Source organism: Anomaloglossus baeobatrachus, chromosome 2 (assembly GCF_048569485.1).
Source record: "Anomaloglossus baeobatrachus isolate aAnoBae1 chromosome 2, aAnoBae1.hap1, whole genome shotgun sequence".
Classification (NCBI taxonomy): Eukaryota; Metazoa; Chordata; class Amphibia; order Anura; family Aromobatidae; genus Anomaloglossus; species Anomaloglossus baeobatrachus.
Window position 1 is genome coordinate 103,186,576 of NC_134354.1, and position 21,531 is coordinate 103,208,106.

At 47.3% G+C, this 21,531-nt stretch overlaps 1 protein-coding gene across 1 annotated transcript in view; it reads left to right on the plus strand.

Annotated features, from left to right (window-relative positions):
* The window catches only part of NUFIP2 (nuclear FMR1 interacting protein 2), a 53,742-nt gene that overhangs the window by 20,192 nt on the left and 12,019 nt on the right, over positions 1 to 21,531 (plus strand). The gene's annotated exons all lie outside the window — the stretch shown is intronic.

Sequence of the window (21,531 nt, forward strand, 5' to 3'; positions counted from 1 at the left end):
ATCGCTGCAGAAACACTGCATAATGAATGCAGTGTTTCTGCAGAAAAAAAGCCGATTTCATGTGTTATGGATGCAGATTCTCCCATAGACAGGGCGGGGGCTGCATCCAAAGCGCATGAAAGAAGTGACATGTTGCTTCTTAGAACGCAGCAATTTGGAACAAAATTTTGGCATCCAAATCGCTGCGCTCTAAAACGCAACGTGCGCACGTCTCATTCATAGATTGTGCAGGGAACGCAGGACGCATGCATTTACGCTGCAGTGCAATACGCAGCGTAAGTGTATGAAATTCGGCAACGTGCGCTTGAGCCCTGAGAATAAATTACTAGTGGACACAAATTACTAATTAGGAGACTTTGGAAGGCAATTTGTAATTTAGGATTATATTTAGGGGTATCGGACTACAGGGGGCTTAATTCAAGGCACGTCCCAATTTTCAGATTCATATTTTTAAAATATTCCAAAAACCATATATAATTTCCTTTACACTTCACAAATACTTGCTACTTTGTGTTGGAAAATCCCAATAAAAATCATTTAAGTTTGTGTGTGTAATGTGGAAAAGGTGGTGCACAGAGTGCCTGTACTTGGTTTGAATAGTTATTCTGTGCTGAAAAAGTCCCATTAAAGGGAACCTGTCAGGTGCAATATGCAGCCAGAACCACGAGCAGTCCTGGGTGTATATTGCTAATCCCTGCCTAACTGTCCCTGTATCTAGTAGCATACATAAAGAAATCTTTAGAAAAAGTATTTCTAACGATCCTTTGAGATGCAAATGAGCGCATGGACTAGTCTGAAGGGCATTATTTCCCCCAACTAGTCTGCCCTCTTGGCATACCCAAAATGCTATTCAATGCCCTGCATCATCAGCATGGACGCGCGTACCTGTCCATTGTCACCACTTCCGACACCGGGTTTAGGGTCAGTGCGCATGATCAAAAGTCCCGACACTTCCGGTCATGCGCAATATGAAGCCAGGTGTACGTGTCCTGGCTTCAGAGAGGTCTAGTGTGCATGAGCGGAAGTGCCGGAACTCTTGATCCTGCGCACTGGCCCTAAACCTGGCGTCGGAAGTGGTGACAACAGACAGGTACGCGCGTCCATGCCGATGACGCTGGGCATTGAATAGCATGTTAGCACGCCCACAGGGGTGTGTTAAGAGGGTGGACTAGTCGGGGGAGATAACGCCCTTGCGACTAGTCCCTGCGCTCATTAGCATATCAGGATCTTTAGAAATACTTTTTCTAAAGATCTATATATGTATGCTAGTATATGCTGGGACAGTTAGGCAGGGATTCTAGATATGCACCCAGAACTGCTCTTGGTTCTGAGTGCCTAGGGGACCTGATAGGTTCTTTATAAAAGGGAACCTGTGTAGTGTAATATGCACCCAGAACCACGAGCAGTTCTGGGTGCATATTGCTAATCCCTGCCTAACAGACTCTGTATCTAGTAGCATAGATAAAGGTGATCTTTTTGAAAAAAGTATTTCTAAAGATCTTTTATCTTTATGCTAATGAGGGTGGGGGGTAGTAGTAAGGGCGTTATATCCCCTGACTAAAAGAGAAAGATGACAGCATTCCTTTGGGTGAAAAAAATAAGTTGGTTTTTATGCCATCAGATGAAAAACAGCAACGTTTCGACCTGTGGTCTTTGTCATGCTCATCTGATAGAATAAAAAACAAATTTTTTTTCACCCGGAGGAATGCTGTCATTTTTATCTTTTGGTATGTGACACCAAGTGATCCCTTGGTTATGGACGTGCGTTCCTGAGTTGCTGATTGTGTTTTTTGTATAGGCAACATAGTAAGTGACCAAAGTGCTCTGTATTTCCTTCTTTTTCCACATATCCCCTGACTTGTCCGCCCTCTTAGCATGTTAGCACACTCACAGTGGCGTACTAACATGCTATTCAATGCAGCATCACCAGCGGTGAGGCGTATACTTGTATTCGCGCTTCTGAATGCCAGGCACTTCCGGTCATGCACAGTATGGGGCTGGGTGTACACGTCCCGGCTTCAGAAAGGTCTACTGCGCAAGACGGGAAGTGCCCAGCATTCAGAAGATCGGTCACAGCGAACACGGGTACGTGCGTCATGGCTGGTGATGCTGCATTGAATAGCACGTTAGTACACCCATGTGGGCGTGCTAAGGCTGCTTTCACACATCCGGTTTTTGCAGTGCGACTCAATCCGGCTCAAAAACCTATGCAACTGATGCGGCGAAAAAAAACCGGATCTGTTGCATAAGATTTTCCATGCGGCCCGTCCGTTTTTTTGACGGATGCGGCTTGATACTAAGCATGCGCAGTGCAAAAAAACGCATCCGGCGGCCGGATGCGATTTTTGCCGCAGGACACCGCATCCGGCGTCCATAGGCTTGCATTTTAAATCGCGTCGGATCCGTCGCGATGTTTTTTTTTCGCCACACAAAAAACCGTGCCAGGCAACGTTCCATCCGGCCGCCGCGAAATATGCCACATTCGGCAAAAAACGGACGCAACGCAAAACCATGCAACACAAAATGTCGCTAATGCAAGTCTATGCGGAAAAAACGCAACCGGAGGCAAAAAAAAAAGTTGCGTTTTTTCTGCAAAGCGCCGTATTGTGCCGCTCAGCAAAAACCGGATGTGTGAAAGCAGCCTAACCTGCTAAGAGGGCAGACTAGTTTGGGCATATAACACCCTTGGGACTAGTCCCTGCACTCATTAGCATAAGATAAAAGATCTGTAGAAATACTTTTTTCTAAAGATCCCTTTATCTATGCTAGTGTATACAGGGACAGTTAGGCAGGGATTATCAATATACACCCAGAACTGCTCGTGGTCCTGGGTGCATATTGCACCTGACCGGTTCCCTTTATGTTCAAATTATGAAAATCTCCTAAATAAATATTGGTAAATCCTCATAGTATAAGATTAGAGACATACAGAAATAGAGTAGGGCCCCACCGATTGCTCTGGTTGTCTTAATAGAGCTCTATATAACTATGCGCTTTATATGCAACATTATGTTTGTACTTTTTCGGAAATGCCAGAATCCGTTTTTATCTTTTGTTAATTCGTGGTAAAATCCCATTAGTCTGAAATTCTAGGAACAGGAGTCAAAGTAAAGCAGGGTTAGGTTCTGAACATCTCAAGGAGCACTGTTCAATCCATCATACAGTGGGGAGAAAAGTTAGGCAAAATGAGTGAATACACCTGCAACAAAATGCAAAATGTATATCATCTCAACTTTGATATGGATAAAAACCTGGTTTGAGGAGAGGGGAAAGAAAACTGAATAAAATAAAAGGAATTGACGGTATACTTCCACCAGTCCTAGTTTGTGACACATTCTATTGTTTTATGCTCTTGTGGAAATACTACTTGCCAAGAGTATGTAGACCAATCCAGGCACCTGCAATCATCTGTAATTATCCTGTAGCAGAATATCGCTGTATTAATGTACAGGTTTTTTATGTATCGTGTGTGTGTGTGTGTATATGTGTGTGTATATATATATATATATATATATATATACATACACATATACACACACACACACACGATACATAAAAAACCTGTACATTAATACAGCGATATTCTGCTACAGGATAATTACAGATGATTGCAGGTGCCTGGATTGGTCTACATACTCTTGGCAAGTAGTATTTCCACAAGAGCATAAAACAATAGAATGTGTCACAAACTAGGACTGGTGGAAGTATACCGTCAATTCCTTTTATTTTATTCAGTTTTCTTTCCCCTCTCCTCAAACCAGGTTTTTATCCATATCAAAGTTGAGATGATATACATTTTGCATTTTGTTGCAGGTGTATTCACTCATTTTGCCTAACTTTTCTCCCCACTGTATGATGGATTGAACAGTGCTCCTTGAGATGTTCAGAACCTAACCCTGCTTTACTCTTCTCAACAACTTTATCCCTGACCTGTCTGTTGTGCACCTTGGTTTTTATGGTTCCCCTTTCTTCCCCTTTCTTCCCCTTTCTTCCCCTTTCTTCCCCTTTCTTCCCCTTTCTTCCCCTTTCTTCCCCTTTCTTCCCCTTTCTTCCCCTTTCTTCCCCTTTCTTCCCCTTTCTTCCCCTTTCTTCCCCTTTCTTCCCCTTTCTTCCCCTTTCTTCCCCTTTCTTCCCCTTTCTTCCCCTTTCTTCCCCTTTCTTCCCCTTTCTTCCCCTTTCTTCCCCTTTCTTCCCCTTTCTTCCCCTTTCTTCCCCTTTCTTCCCCTTTCTTCCCCTTTCTTCCCCTTTCTTCCCCTTTCTTCCCCTTTCTTCCCCTTTCTTCCCCTTTCTTTCTCTCTTTCTCTCATATCAGATCAGTGGGGGTCTGCCACCTGACTCCCCATTAAACAGCTGTTTTCAGTGATGAGGGTCTGTAGACCGTGTCCATAGAAGAAACATCAAAGCTCCACACACGGTGTAATGACCCTTCTCCGGTACTTTAGCTCAGTTCCTATTGAAGGGAATAGGTGCTTAGGTGCAGTATTTGACAGTGGCCACTACAGTATACAAAGCTGTGCTTTTTCTGGCTAAGTACCCTGTTTTACATCCAGCCACTTCCACTGCAGGTGATGAATCTCCCAAAACCTTATATTGATGACCTATCCTGAGGATAAACCCTGGTAGGTTCACATTACTGTATAAAAATGGTTTGATCCAGAAAACTTGTCGTGATATTTATTTTTTTTATATTTAATCTTTTTATATATGGCGCTAACATATTCCGCATCACTTTACATACATCAGCAACACTGTCCCCCATTGGGGCTCACAATCTAAATTCCCTATCACTATGTCTTTAGAGTGTGAGAAGAAACCCACACAAACTCCTTGCAGATGTTGTCCTTGGTGGGATTGAACCCAGGACCCAAACGCTGCAAGATTGCAGTGCTAACCACTGAGCCACCGTGCTGCCCTTGCCATCCTTGTGCAGTTAATTTTTTTTCTCTTGCAGCAGCCAATAATAATTTGCATAACCATTTACAGTTTCCTATGTTACAGAATTAAAATGTATCCATAAAAAAATGGATACTATACTGTGGCTTAGTATGCAATCCATTTTTTTTCTAATCCAATGTTTTATGGCATCTTTTGTGTAAAATCAATAACAGTAAAAGGCTTAACAATAGTCACAATTGGTTACAAAAGAAAGATCATATTTAAGGTATGAACATGCAGTTAAAAATGCACCCGAGTGACCACAAAAAGAGAGGAAAGGGGGAAAAAAAAGGCAGAGATGGGAAAGAACTTGGATAGATGGATCAGGGTAGCAAGGAATAAGAAAGGACCTCTGAGGCCTCAGCGAGCCCAGCAGTGCCAAAAGCAGATATTAGGAAGACTGGCAGAATGTTTCCTCTTCAGAGGTGACCCAATCAAGGGTTTCATGCATGGCGAGAAACTTTGGTCCCGACACAAAGGCCTCCCAGTGGATCCATTTGGTGGCAGTGGCTGCAGCCTCCCCGTGGGATTGGGTCATTACTCGTTCCATACGGTAGATCCTATTTCCTCAAACAACTTCTCCAAGGAAGGGAGGGAATCCGTGTTTTTCATTTTTATTTTTTATTTGAATTTGGGTGAGTCTCACTAGACGCATGCATCAAACTAGAGCGTTTTTTATTTTTCTTCGCAGATTTAGTCAGTGAAAAAAGACAAAGAAAAAAATAATGCTCATATGTACTACTCAATAGAATAACCATAGGTCCTAGTGCTGTTGTTTTTTAATGGACAGCGCTCTGACAAAAAATACGGTCATGTGAACAAGCCCTAAGGATGGACGTTCTGCTTTTGGTCAGGAGGCTCCAGAACCCTTTCCACACAATTATGACTGCAATGTAGAATAGTCAAATTAAGAATCAGCCCTTTTAGGCTGCTTTCACACATCGGGTTTTTGCAGTGCGGCTCAATCGGGCTCAAAAACCTATGCAACGGATGCGGCAAAAAAACCCGGATCCGTTGCATAAGTTTTTCCATGCGACCCGTCCGTTTTTTGATGAATGCGGCTTGATACTGAGCATGCGCAGTGCAAAAAAAAACCCTCATCCGGCGGCCGGATGCGGTTTTTGCCGCATACGGCGTCCATTGGCTTGCATTGTAAACCGCGCCGGATTCGGCGCGATGCGTTTTTTTCGCCGCACAAAAAAACATGCCAGGCAACGTTCCATTCGGCAAGTGTATGCGGGAAAAAAACGCAACAGCGGCAAAAAAAAGTTGCGTTTTTTCTGCAAAGCGCCGTATTGTGCAGCTCAGCAAAAACCGGATGTGTGAAAGCAGCCTTGGCTAAACTTGCCTTCTTTCAGGCTGTTTTATTCCTATCCCTATTTATTTTAAAATGTACTGTCACTTTAACATAGAGACTCCATTCTGCACACCTAGGCTGCAACTTATTTTTCTTGGACCTGTAAAATGCAAAATATGTTTTATTGTTTTTGCAAGTGGGAAACCATTTTTCTATACCCGTCTGACTTCTTGATCCTTGCAGAGCAGCTTTTACATAGGGGCTGTCTGGGAAGAAGTGATCTAAAAACCACCAGTATGTGCACTCCTGTGCCCTGGCACAGTTTGAGTGACAGCTTGTTCTGCGCACACACCTGTGCTCACAGTATCCTGATCGGGGATGGGATTGTTCCCCTGCACCACATCGGTGACTTGGAGAGCCATTACACTGTTATTAGGCCCTGTGCGCACTTGAAAAAGGAATTTTCTTAAGAAAATTACGGAAGCTCAGTAAGATTTCCGCACCTGCGGGAATATACCGCACCGAAATCCGCATCCAAATCCGCATGCGGTTTGTTGCATTTTGCTGCGTATTTTGTGCGGAAATGCCGCAGCCAGCGTCGGACTGGCTACTGGAGGAATCTCCAGTAATGCCAGGCCTGGCCGCGGTTACCTGCACTGAACTCCGGAGCTGTCACCTGAGCTCCGGAGTGCAGCCTTGACTAAACTGCGAGCGCCGAGTGATTGATTCCCCGGCGAATGCCGTTTATTTCAGGCCGGGCTGATCTCCAGAGCCCCGGTGACCGTTCCGGAGTGCAGACCGGCCTCTCTACAGCTGTCACCTGAAATCCGGAGATCAGCCCGGCCTGAACTAAACGGCAATAGCCGGGGAATCAATCACTCGGCGCTCGCAGTTTAGTCTAGGCTGCACTCCGGAGCTCAGGTGACAGCTCCGGAGTTCAGTGCAGGTAACTGAATCCAGGCCTGGCATTACTGGAGATTCCCTCCGGTAGCCAGTCTCACAGCTACCTGCGGAAAAGAAGTGACATGCAATTGTTTTTGCTGCGGGAATCCCGCAGCAAAACATGCAGCTGTCAAAATCCGCCTAGTGCGCACAGCATTTTTTTTTTCCCATAGGATTTGCTGGTGAATGACTGCAGAGATGTTATGAACATTTTCTGCAGTGAAACATGCAGCAAATCTGCGGGAAATTCCATCTAGTGCGCACAAGGCCTTAAAGCATAATTTCCTCGGTGTGTAGCCGCACATCTGTTCAGCCGGCTACAGAGGGTTTTAATGCTGAAAAATGCAAATGATGAATCCCGTTTAATAGCTTATTCAGACAGGCCGATCCAGGCTGACTGCCATATAAAAGTCCACGGGCACTCGTTTATTGACCGCTTTACACCGGCCGACAAAACAGCAATTGGGTCAGAATGATCACTAATGCAATCGTCCTCTTTAGATGGTGCTGTGTGCTGCCAATGACCACTCTTGGGCATGGAGAAAAACCATCACTTGACTAGCGACCTCCTTGCTCAGGCTTTTGTGGACTGTCTAGACTGGCCAATAATCAGGTTCCTAGAACATTAATGGATCATAAAAATGTGTCCTACGTCATCCACTCAGAGGACGCCATTGCACTCCTGCGCACTTTGATCATCCCTGCTAAGGGCAGCTCAGAGTCCTGTCATACGCAGGCGCGAGGAAAGGTCAAAGACCCGCGCATGTGCATTACAATACTTTGATCTACCCTCAGCCAGGCAGAGAAGTGTGCAGGAGCAAAATGGCGGCCTCTATGTGGATGATGTAGGACGAGTCATTCACACGGAATTGGGAAGGAGGACGGCGAGTGCACAGAATAGAGGAGAGGAGGCGTTAGACCCGAGAGCAGCGACACCTATCGAACCCGACCGCCCCTAGGTGAGTATTATTATAAGGCTGTGTGCGCACGTTGCGTTTTTTCATGCGTTTCAGCAGCGTTTCGAACTACAGTGTTTTAATGCCAAAATGCATGCGTTTTGGTTTTCAAGCAAAGTCTATGGGAAATTGGGATTTCTTGTGCGCACCATGCTTTTATAAACGCTGCGTTCTTAGTTGCAGAAAATTTGTCAAAATCTCTGCATTTAAAGAAGCAACATGTCAATTGATTTTGCGTTTTGCTAACATGAGTCAATGAGAAGTTTCAAAACGCATCCTAAATCAAAATCCTAGCGTTTTACATGCTTTTTTTGATGCAGAAAACATGCTTTTTTGACATTATATTAAGGGCATGATATGTCCCTTTACACACACAGTGCGACAATTAATGAAAATCCATAATTTAACGTTATTTTATACATTAATATTAGAACAGTTATCATTTTAGCTATTTTGTGTATGATTTTAATCATGATTTGTTATTTTTCCTTTTTTTTCAGTGTTTGAATGTTTAAACTTTATTTAGTAGTGTATTTGTATTCAAAACGCATCTGACTTTAAGCAATGAAAAGCATGTAAAACACGGTAAAAACGCAAGCGTATTTTTGGCGTTTTTGTGGTCAAAACCAAATTTGACAGACCATTTCTGCCAGAGGATGCGTTTACAACTGCAGGTAACTGAACGCAAAGTGCGCACACAGCCTAAAGGTGTTTTTTTATGTTATACAGTGTGGCCTGGGCTCTTATATACAGTATTCTAGAATTATGTATAGAAGAGCTCCCTAGGGGGTGGTGGCCGTAGCTCATAAGGGGAGAACCTGGAGACACGATCCCTTTTTAAGGGATTGCAACAGTTTTCACCACATTTCCGTTATTTCCACAAAGGCATAACATTTTGGCCTAAATTTACCACGATCATGAAGTATAATATGTCACAAAAAAGCGTTCCACAGTTTTTACATCATGAAGTGACACTGATCAGAATTGAAAAACATGGCCCGGTCATGAAGGTGAAAACTGGCTGAGGGGTGGAGGAGGGTAAAAGGAACCTGTTGGGTTACATATGTAAGCAGTGCTATGGCTGAATAGGCGCTTGCCCCACAATAAAAATCTCATCATGTGTAGGGATCCAGTGATGAGAAGTCTAGTGTACAAGCCGCATGCAAATCAGACTGTAAGTGCTCTGGAGGCGTGTCCATGCACTTGTGCTGCTTTTGGACACGCCCCCAGTGCACCTCAGCCTGATTTGCATATGGCTTCTACAGTGATTTCTCATCCCTGGCACAGCGGATCTCTACACATATGGTTACTAGTATTATGGGACAAGCGCCTATACAGCCATAGCACTTACATATGTAACTCCGCACCGCCAGGTCCCTTGATGCCACATCCCTCTTCTGTGTTGGGAGCAGAAGTGTTTCTGGGATGTAATCAGTTAACATTTAAAAATACCTCAGATTCTGCGCAGATGTACTGAGGCTGCTGCTTATGGCAATGCTTGAATCATGCCTTTAGTTGCCCTTCCTCTACCTTCTCCTAACTGGTTGCTGTTACACAAAGGCAGAGTTGTTGCTAATTTCCCCCTTAGTGTGCTGCACAGGACTGGCTCATACAGTGCATGGTGTGAGGCTGGCTCGCCCTCCTGTGTGCGGCCTGTGCTGGCAGCCGCCGCCGCCATTACTGGCAGTGTTGTCTCCTCTTCTACTGTTTCGTGTATTTAGACTAGAGAACGCCTCACGGGCCAACTGCGCCGGGCGGTGTCACGTCTCCGGTTCTGATTGGTGGACTAGGAGGACGGAAGGGTGTTTTCACGCATGCGTTCTTTTTTTGCGATGTGACGCAGACTCTCGCCGGACTTCTCTCGCGGTGATTGCCGCAATCTAAGCATGCGCAGTACTGATTCGGAAGTCTCGCGTGATCTGTAAGTTCTTACGAAGCGAGACTTCCCGGCTCCGGCACGGTGCTGCTGAATGGTGAGTGCGAGCAGAAGCCGGGACAGTGCGGCCGCCGGCCGGGGCCTGAGATGCGGGGGAACGAAAGCGGCGCCGCGGATGTTGGAAGCCACAGGGCAGCGGCTCCCGGTCCTGTGCTGAGGACGAGTCTGGATATTGCGCTGACGCTGCGAGAACCGCCGCCCTCCTGTCTCCCGCCCGCCCCACTGCAGCCCGGACTCGGGACCCTGCACAAGGTGACCGACGGCAGCCTGGACAAGGTAGTGACGGCGACCGGCCAGAGCACGGCCTCCTCACCGACTGCGGGCTCAGGGAGCGGCTCTGTGTGTGTGTGTGTGTGTGTGTGTGTGTGTGTGTGTTTGTGTGTGTGTGTGTGTGTGCTATATGTATGTATATTTTATTTTAGTTAGCCATTATAAGGTATCACAACTACACATTTTGTTTCTCACTGAGAGCAATATATATATATATATATATATATATATATATATATATATATATATATATCTCTATCTCACACACACTGTGTAATATGTATAACTTGTCTATAATGTGTATGTGTGGAAAATGTGTGAAATAATTTGTGTGTCTGTGTATAATGGGGTGTGCAAAATCTATATATTTTACACACAATTATTACTTGCTAATATATGTATGTAATTGGGTGTGTGTGTATATGAATATATATATATATATATATGTATGTATATGTATATGTGTGTGTGTATGCATTTTTTTTTTTTTTAAAATGTATAAATATAATATAAAACGTATAGGTTTAATTTGTGTGTGTGTATATGATTTTATATTTTACACATACTGCTATGGAGACTACTTAAAGTAAAAAAAAAATTTCCTTTATTCCTATCTTGAATTAGTCTTTTTCCCCATCTAAGAAATTATTTTAATGTGTAGTCATTCAAAACTTTGGTTCCATAACAATCAATCCCTCACGAGGCTTTTGTTAACGGAAAAATAAAAACAAATGATGGTGTACAAAAGGGAAAATTGTACTGCTTATTTAAGGTTACTTACACTCTACGCTTTTTTTTTTTGTTTTTTTTTAGGCTATGTGCGCACGTTGCGTATTTGCATGCAGTTACGCTGCGATCTGCACCTCAGCGTAACTGCATGCGTCCTGCGTCCCCAGCATAATCTATAAAGATTATGCAGGAGCCGTGCACACATGGCGTATTAGAGCGCAGCGCTTCGGCTGCTGCCCGAAGTGCGCGTTCTAAGAAGTGACATGTCACTTATTCCGTGCGCTCTGCATGCAGGTCCCGCTCTGTCTATGGGAGGGGCTGCACTCAGAGCGCATGAAATCGGCTTTTTTTCCTTTTCATTACGGACTCTTTCTGCAGCGATTTGAAGCGCACGTGTGCTGTTCAAATCGCTGCAGAAATTTCTGCAGGGACAAAGGCTACGTGCGCACATAGCCTTACATGGTTTTGACGGACATAAAAAAAAAAGGCAAACAGCATATGACTGGCTCCTGTTGAATGCATGCAAACGCAAGTGTTATTTTACAGGATCCTTTCACTTGCAGTTTATGGGCGGGCATTGGAGTCATGTGATCAGGAGTCAGTGGAACTCGACCTGACAGCCTGCAAATGCACGCACCGCTGTTGAAGGGAGGGGGGAGAGAGAGAGAGAGAGACTCTGTGATCACGCCAGGCTGGTTTCTGGGCATGCTCAGTAGGACAAACAGGATCCTGTCTACAGCATACCACCAATCACATGCGGTTGCGTCCGGTATATTCATGATCCGGTGACATGCAGTATTGGACGCAGGTCAAAAACTCTACAAGTAGCGTTTTTGAAAAAAGTTAAAATACTGCAAGTCACTGAAGCCTAACTGTACCGCATGCAACCGCATGTTCACGCGATTCCATTGCAGATGCATTGAAATGAAAACGCATTTGTACTGGATCCGTTTTAGCGTTAAAAAACATATTACAAAAAAATGTAGTGTACCTAAGGGGATCTCTTTTCATTACCTTTTTTCTGCTGCTGGTCATTTCCCTTTAATAATGCTCCCCTGGGTTTGTGACCGGCTGTGCGTGGCTTTAGAAAGTACAGGTGAACTCTTGGCAACGGCAATACCACTGTATTGGGTTTGACCCGGCTTTCTTTAAATATAACTAAGGGCCTTTTCACACTGGGTTATCACCTATGTTCACTGGTCCCATCGGGGCCTCTGTCCGAACTCCCCCCTGCAAAATTGGTTTCGGACGCATGCGCTGACGGGGTCATTGACTGTAATGGTGCTCTCTTGCACAGTTTTCAGGCCTATACGCTTCTCTGGCGGACACCCAGACATAGATTGCTTCTGGGTATCCGCCTGCAGAAAGCATTATATGCCTGAAAATGGTACAAGACAGAGTTCATGGTGACTCAGTCTGCTCTATTACAGTCTATAGCCCCATCGGCGCATTCGTCCGAAACCAGTTTTGCGGGGGGGTTCGGACTGAGGCCCTAACGGGACCACAGAATGGAGGTTATAACGCAGTGTGAATAACCCGACTGTAAACTATTTGGAGATCTCATTAATTTATACATTTGTTTCAAGGTTCAAAGTCTTTTTAAAAGGGTTTTCAGTCTACTGTATGCTATGGCGTATGGTTTGATAACCCGTGTTGTCTAATTCATGCATTAGACACTGGCTGCATTGTCGCAGCCTTGTGTGTTTTAGGGCTCATCTCATATGCAAAAACACCCAGTATTTTTAATCAGTTTTTACCATAATATTAAATCTTTATTTCTTTTTCGCTCCTAATTGGGAGACCCAGACAGTGGGTGTATAGCTACTGCCTCTGGAGGCCGCACAAAGAACTACACTTAAAAGTGTAAGGCCCCTCCCCTTCTGGCTATACACCCTCCCGTAGGAGTACAGATTCCTCAGTTTTAGCTTTGTGCGCAAGGAGGTCAGACACGCACGCATTGCTCCATTGTTTTTAGTCAGCAGCAGCTGCTGACTATGTCGGATGGAAGAAAAGAGGACACATATAGTGTCCCCAGCATGCTCCCTTCTCACCCCACTTATGTCGGAGGTGTTTGTAAGGTTGAGGTACCCATTGCGGGTACGGCGGCAGGAGCCCACATGCTGATTCCTTCCCCATCCCTTTTTACAGGGCTCTGGGTGAAGTGGGATTTACCGGTCTCCAGGCACAGAGACCGTGCTCCATCTACAGCCCCTGGAGAAGATGCTGGATGGAGCGGAGTACATCAGGGACATGGCCCTGCTTCCTCAAGGTACTCTGTGTCCCCGTGTATCTGGCGCTCACACCGCAGCATGCTGGGTGTTGTAGTGCGCCGGGGGACATCAGCGCTGCGGCGCCTGTGCCATGGCCTCATTCAGCTTTGCTGAAGCAGGCACATTTATGGGAATAGGCCGCGCCGGCCGCTGGGACTGCGGCGCGGCTGGCACTTGTAGTGCGCCGGGGACTTCAGCGCGGCCTGCGCTTTTACGGCGGCCGCGCTGATAACTACAGTCCCCGGCTTTTGCGGCCTGCTTCCTTTCGTTCCCGCCCCCACACCTGCCAGTCAGGAGAGGGGCGGGACGCTGCCCACGTCCAGAACTCGGTCGCGCCGGCCGCTCGAACAGCGGCGCGGCTGGCACTTGCGGTGCGCCGGGGACTTCAGCGCGGCCCGCGCTTTTACGGCGGCCGCGCTGATAACTCGAGTCCCCGGCTTTTGCGGCCTGCTTTCGTTCGTTCCCGCCCACAGACCTGCCAGTCAGGAGAGGGGCGGGACGCTGACCAGTGCATCAGCGCTGAGGGCTGGAGTCGTTTTTACATACTCCAGCCCTCACAGTCAGCACAGAGGGGACACTGTTCCCGCACTTTTGTTTGGGAACTCCCACGGACCGCCCCTCTCCACAGAAGCCGGCAGCCATTCTTGCTGACACGCTGAGCTGCAGAGGGGAGCCGGGGAGACCCAGACAAGGCATTCTGCAGCCTCTTACCCGCTGTTCAGCGGGCGGTAAGCAGCCCTCAGGGCTCACCCCCTCTTGTGCTCGTAGTATTCTTAGTATTTTGTTGCCACAAATACTTGGTATTACATAGCGCTGGTCGCCCTTTGGCTATAGACTCTCTCACATGCAGAGAGCCAGCAGCATGTCGCCCGTAAAACGCAAGGGTGCCAAGGCACAGACATTGTATGCTTCCTGCACCGCATGTGGGACTTTTCTACCGGCAGGCTCCACGGACCCCCATTGTGTGCAGTGCTCGGCCCCTGCGACGCTTGCACAGTCGGGACCTCTGCTGGACGTGTCCCAGGGTGTACCACCTGTGAATGCTGTCCAGGTGACAGGAACTGAGTTTGCAGCTTTTGCTGACAGAATGTCTCTCACTATGTCACAAATTCTTGACACATTGCGAGCTAGGCCTGTACTTCAGACCACGGACACTGTGCATGTATTGCCCCCTGGTCCCCCTCAGCTCCTAGCTCCGGGACGGGCATCTACACCTCAGGGTGAAGACTCTGACTCGGACGATGGCCCCGGGCAGCCTAAGCGGGCTCGTTATGACGGGCCTTCACATTCATCTCAATGGTCTGGATCCCAGCGGGATGAATCTATGGGTGATGAGGCGGACTTAACTGATCAGGATTCTGATCCTGGGACCGCTCTCAATCTAGATACACCTGATGGTGACGCAATAGTTAATGATCTTATATTTAACATCAATAAGATGTTGAATATTTCCCCACCAGCTCCTCCTGTAGAGGAGTCAGCTTCGCAGCACGAGAGAATCCATTTCAGATACCCTAAGCGTACATTAAGCACTTTTCTGGACCACGCTGACTTCAGAGACGCAATCCAGAAACCCCACGCTTATCCTGAAAGGCGTTTTCCTAAACGACTTAAAGATACACGCTACCCTTTTCCCTCTGAAGTGGTCAAGGGTTGGACCCAGTGTCCAAAAGTGGATCCTCCAATTTCCAGGCTTGCAGCCAGATCCTTGGTTGCTGTTGAAGATGGAGCGGCACTTAAAGATGCCACTGACAGGCAGATGGAGCTCTGGCTGAAATCCATCTATGAAGCGATTGGAGCGTCATTAGCGCCTTCTTTTGCGGCCGTATGGGCACTCCAAGCTATCACGGCCGGGCTTGCGCGAGTCGACTCAGTCACACGTGCATTTGCCCCGCAGGTAGCACCATTGACCTCGCAAATGGCGGCATTCGCGTCGTACGCGATTAATGCTGTTCTTGACGCTACAAGCCGCACGGCAGTGGCGTCAGCCAACTCAGTAGTTTTGCGTAGGGCTCTGTGGTTGAGACATTGGAAAGCAGATTCTCATTCCAAGAAGTGCTTAACCAATTTGCCTTTTTCTCGTGACCGATTGTTTGGAGAGCGTTTGGATGAAATCATCAAACACTCCAAGGGTAAGGACTCTTCCTTACCGCAACACAGACAAAACAAGCCCCAACAGAGGAGGGGTCAGTCTGGTTATCGGTCCTTTCGAGGACAGGGCAGGTCCCAATTCGCCTCGTCAAAAAAGACTCAAAAGGACCAGAGACGTTCAAATTCTTGGAGGTCTCAGTCACGCCCAAAAAGACCAGCCGGAGGAACCGTTGCCAAAACGACGTCCTCCTGACTTGCGGTCTCCGATGCCCACACCCGCGGTCGGTGGGAGGCTGTCCCACTTTGGCGACATTTGGCTAGCAAATGTCAAAGACCGTTGGGTGAGAGATATTCTATCTCACGGGTACAGGATAGAGTTCGGTTCTCGTCCGCCAACTCGTTTCTTCAGAACTTCTCCGCCACCAGACCGAGCCGATGCTCTGTTGCAGGCGGTGGCCGCTCTAAAGGCGGAAGGAGTGGTGACCTCCGTCCCTCTTCAGGAACAGGGTCACGGTTTTTACTCCAATCTGTTTGTGGTCCCAAAAAAGGACGGATCGTATCGTCCCGTCCTGGATCTGAAGTTGCTCAACAGACACGTAAAAGTCAGGAGGTTCCGGATGGAATCCCTACGCTCCGTCATAGCCTCAATGTCTCAGGGAGATTTTCTAGCATCAATAGACATCAAAGATGCGTATCTCCACGTGCCGATTGCACCAGAGCATCAGCGTTTCCTACGTTTCGTCATACACGACGAGCACCTACAGTTCGTAGCGTTACCCTTCGGTCTGGCAACAGCCCCCCGGGTCTTCACCAAAGTCATGGCAGCAGTAGTAGCTGTTCTGCACTCGCAGGGTCACTCGGTCATCCCGTACCTAGACGACCTGCTTATAAAGGCATCCTCTCAAGAAGCATGCCAACACAGTCTGAAGGTGGCGCTAGACACTCTCCAGACTTTCGGGTGGATTATCAACTTTCCAAAGTCTCATCTAACCCCGACCCAATCTCTGACTTATCTTGGCATGGAGTTTCATACTCTATCAGCGATAGTGAGGCTTCCACTGGACAAGCAGTGCTCGCTACGGACTGGAGTGCAATCTCTCCTTCAGAGCCAGTCGCACTCACTGAGGCGCCTCATGCATTTCCTAGGAAAGATGGTAGCAGCAATGGAGGCAGTCCCGTTCGCGCAGTTTCATCTGCGCCCTCTCCAATGGGACATTCTGCGCCAATGGGATGGGAAATCGACGTCCCTCGACAGGACTGTCTCCCTCTCTCAGACTGCCAAGGATTCTCTACGTTGGTGGCTTCTCCCCAACTCATTGTCACAGGGAAAGTCGTTCCTTCCCCCGTCCTGGGCAGTGGTCACGACAGATGCGAGCCTATCAGGGTGGGGAGCGGTGTTTCTCCACCACAGGGCTCAGGGGACGTGGACTCAGGAAGAGTCCACCTTGCAGATCAATGTTCTGGAAATCAGAGCAATCTACCTTGCCCTGCGAGCCTTCCAACAATGGCTGGAAGGCAAGCAGATTCGGATTCAGTCGGACAATTCCACGGCGGTGGCGTACATCAACCACCAAGGGGGAACACGCAGTCGCCAAGCTTTTCAAGAAGTCCAGCGGATTTTGACGTGGGTGGAAAGCAGAGCGTCCACCATATCTGCAGTTCACATCCCAGGCGTGGAAAACTGGGAAGCAGACTTTCTCAGTCGCCAGGGCATGGACGCAGGAGAATGGTCCCTTCACCCGGACGTGTTTCAACAGATCTGTTGCCGCTGGGGGTCGCCGGACGTCGATCTGATGGCGTCACGGCACAACAACAAGGTCCCAGTTTTCATGGCACGGTCTCACGATCACCGAGCGCTGGCGGCAGACGCCTTGGTTCAGGATTGGTCGCAATTCCGACTCCCCTATGTGTTCCCACCTCTAGCATTGTTACCCAGAGTTCTCCGGAAAATCAAGTCCGACTGCCAGCGAGCCATACTCGTCGCTCCAAATTGGCCAAGAAGGTCGTGGTACCCGGATCTGTGGCATCTCACGGTAGGCCAACCGTGGGCACTACCAGACCGTCCAGATCTGCTGTCTCAAGGGCCGTTTTTCCATCTGAATTCTGCGGCCCTGAACCTGACTGTGTGGCCATTGAGTCCTGGATCCTAGCGGCCTCAGGTTTATCTCAGGGAGTTGTTGCCACAATGAGACAGGCTAGAAAACCATCCTCAGCTAAGATCTATCACAGGACGTGGAAGATATTCTTAGCGTGGTGCTTGGCTCAAGGGTTTTCTCCCTGGCCATTTGCATTGCCAATTTTTCTTTCCTTCCTGCAGTCTGGGTTGGAAAAAGGTTTGTCCCTTAGCTCGCTTAAGGGTCAAGTCTCCGCGTTATCCGTATTCTTTCAGAAGCGCTTGGCACAGCTTTCTAAAGTACGCACGTTTCTCCAAGGAGTTTGTCATATCGTTCCTCCTTACAGACGGCCATTGGAACCCTGGGATCTGAACAAGGTTCTCCTTGCTCTTCAAAAGCCGCCTTTCGAGCCTTTGAAAGAGGTTCCCCTTTCTCGGCTTTCACAAAAGGTAGTTTTTCTTGTAGCGGTCACGTCTCTTCGAAGAGTGTCCGAGCTGGCGGCGTTATCTTGCAAATCTCCCTTCCTGGTATTTCACCAAGACAAGGTAGTACTGCGTCCAATTCCAGAGTTTTCTCCCAAGGTGGTTTCTTCCTTTCATCTCAATCAGGATATCACTTTGCCATCTTTGTGTCCGCATCCAGTTCACCAATTTGAAAAGGGTTTACATCTGTTGGACCTGGTGAGAGCACTCAGGATTTACATTTCTCGCACGGCGCCTCTACGCCGTTCGGATGCGCTCTTTGTCCTAGTCGCTGGTCAGCATAAGGGATCGCAAGCTTCCAAATCCACCCTGGCGCGGTGGATCAAGGAACCAATTCTTCACACATACCGTTCTGCTGGGCTTCAGATTCCATCTGGACTGAAGGCCCATTCTACCAGAGCCGTTGGTGCGTCCTGGGCGTTGAGGCATCAGGCTACGGCTCAGCAAGTGTGCCAGGCGGCTACCTGGTCGAGTCTGCACACGTTTACCAAACACTATCAAGTGCATACCTACGCTTCGGCAGACGCCAGCCTAGGTAGACAGGTCCTTCAGGCGGCGGTGGCCCACCTGTAGGAAGAGGCTGTATGACAGCCCGTTCATGTGGTATCTTTTTACCCACCCAGGGACTGCTTTTGGACGTCCCACTGTCTGGGTCTCCCAATTAGGAGCGAAAAAGAAGGGAATTTTGTTTACTTACCGTAAATTCCTTTTCTTCTAGCTCCAATTGGGAGACCCAGCACCCGCCCTATCTGTTTTTAGGGTTTCGTTTTTTCGGGTGCACATGTTGTTCACGTTGTTTCTTAAGTTCTCCGATCTAGTTATCGGATTGAATTTGTTTTTGAAACTGTTATTGGCTTTCCTCCTTCTTGCTTTGGTACTAAAACTGAGGAATCTGTACTCCTACGGGAGGGTGTATAGCCAGAAGGGGAGGGGCCTTACACTTTTAAGTGTAGTTCTTTGTGCGGCCTCCAGAGGCAGTAGCTATACACCCACTGTCTGGGTCTCCCAATTGGAGCTAGAAGAAAAGGAATTTACGGTAAGTAAACAAAATTCCCTTCTTCTATAGCGCCAACATATTCCACAGCTCTCTACTATTCAGGAAGTTCATATCCAAACAAGTAACAGTTATAGCAAATACAATAATTAGAAAAAAGAAAAAAAAAGACAACCCAGCTCGTGAGAGCTTACAATCTACAATGAGGGGGGGGGGACAGGGTACAAGTGCTTATTTACAGTGACAAGCCAGCCATCTCAAAGAAATGGGGGGATAGATAAAGGCTGCCAGAACCAGTCAGCCAAAACTTTGAGAAGCTTTTGGATGTGGTGGAGTTTGACAGGGAGTTATGTGCTGAGACGTTGTGCAGGGACTATGTGAATTTAGTTTGGATAGGAAGTATGATAGGCCACCCTAAAACGAGGTATTTTTAGGGCACATCTGAAGCTGAGTAAGTTCTGATTCTTCCTAGCTTCTTGGGGTAGAGCATTCCACAGGATTGGTGCAGCTCGGGAGAAGTCTTGGATTTTGGAGTGGGAGGTTCGGATTGGTGTGGATGTTTGTTGAACGTCGTTTGCAGAGCGTAGAGAATGGGTAGGGTGATAGACCGAGATGAGGGTGGAGATGTAGGGGGTTGCCGCACTGTGAAGGGCTCTTTAGGTGAGAACAAGCAATTTGAATTGGATCCTGTGATATATGGGCAGCCAGTGCAATGACTGGCACAGAGCAGAAGCATCCGAGTAATGATTAGCTAGATAGGTGACCCTGGCTGCAGCATTAAGGATGGATGGTAAAGGAGAGAGTCTAGTTAAGGGGAGACCAATTAATAGAGAGTTACAGTAGTTAAGGCGGGAGTGGATCAGGGCCACTGTGAGGGTTTTTGTAGTTTCCATGGTCAGAAAGGGGCAGCTTCTAGAGATCTTCTTGAGGTGCAATCGACAAGCGCGGGCAAGAGATTGTAGATAGGAGGCGAAGGAGAGATTGTTGTGAAGTACAACCCCCCCCAGACCGATCCTGTGGCCTAGGCGTATTCATGGTGCTGCACACAGAGAGGGAGATGTCCAGGTTTAGAAGACGGAGGGAATAGAAGAAGTTCAGTTTTAGAATGGTTAAGTTGCAGATAGACAGCAACAGTGGGGGAGAAGCTCTGCGTCACTGATAAGTAGGTGCTCTAGGGTAAAAATATAAATAGAGGAAAGACAACCCCGGCACACTACAACTCCCAAGAAAAGGCAAAATGCGGTGATTTAGTATGCAAATTTCTTTTTATTGATCAAGTTTCCAGTGTCTTTTTATGTATGTCTTTTGGTCCAAAAACAATTGACGTTTCGGCCTCCGGCCTTCGTCACGCTGGACTATTCTCATGCAATATCAAGTGTATGAAGACACTCGGCTAAATGCCGGTAACTAGAAAAATGGAGGGAGTCTCATATGACCTTCACTGTGATTCCTTGCATACCATAGGGTAATAGAGGTATATTGCATCAGGGGCTAGCTAAATCAATGATTTTCAGTTGAAAAATATGTGGAGTTGTCTCAAGCGCCTCCTTATCAAACAGTCTGTGAAAAATAGACCGCACATCCGATTGTGCACAGATCGCACTCGTATGTGAAAACCCGATATGCTTTAGCCCTACCTTAGAAACGCTGCAATGTTTCAGAGAAAGGCAGCCGGGGACCATGAATCTCAAATGACTTGTCCAAGGCATGTTCCCTGCGTCTTTCCCCCTCTACCCACGACTGACTGATCTCTCATTGCACACACCTACCTCTGTAGAGGAGCTCTGTGAGAAGCTGCTGGAGACCAGTCTCTGGCAAGTCTTTCTCTTCGATTCCTTGTTCATGTATGATTTGTCTGAAGCACCAGAATATAACATACCTGGCAAGGTGTGATTCATACTGTGCGTGTTTACCTTTAAGAAGTCGTAAGCATGCACGCTCAGCAAGGAGTTGTATTTTCTTTTTGATGCATGGAGGAGAATGAGCCACTGCCAGAGCCTTCGCCAAAAGGATTAGGCATGTTCCCTGGCGTAAGCACTCTGTACTTAGTTGTGAGACTCCTATGTACATTAGACAGGCCATCCTGCAGAAATTGGCAGGTCTGCTTGACTTTTATCCAATGTGTGGGCAAGGAGGGTCAATGCAATGAAGGAACAGTTCAGTGTTTTGGGTTTTTTTTGTTTCCTTTCTCTGCACTGTTGGTAGTGAAACGTGCCTTCATCATTGAATTGATTACCGGGGTCTTATCCTTCAGATTCTAGGTCTTGGCATATACTACTGATAAGCTATTCTTAAAGCATCACTCCAGCAGTTTTTCTTTTTTTCAGTGCTGGAGTGGTGCTTTAAATCTGTCCCCTGCTTTAGGTCTCATACTCTACCCTCCAGCGTATTCATCTTTTTTCAGCACCGCTCCGGTCCTTCAGCGCTATCTTGTGCCCATAGCTTCTGACAGGCTAGAAGTCAGTCACCTCACCAGCTCCCAAGTCTTGAGAGCCAGAAAGGCTCTCATAGACTT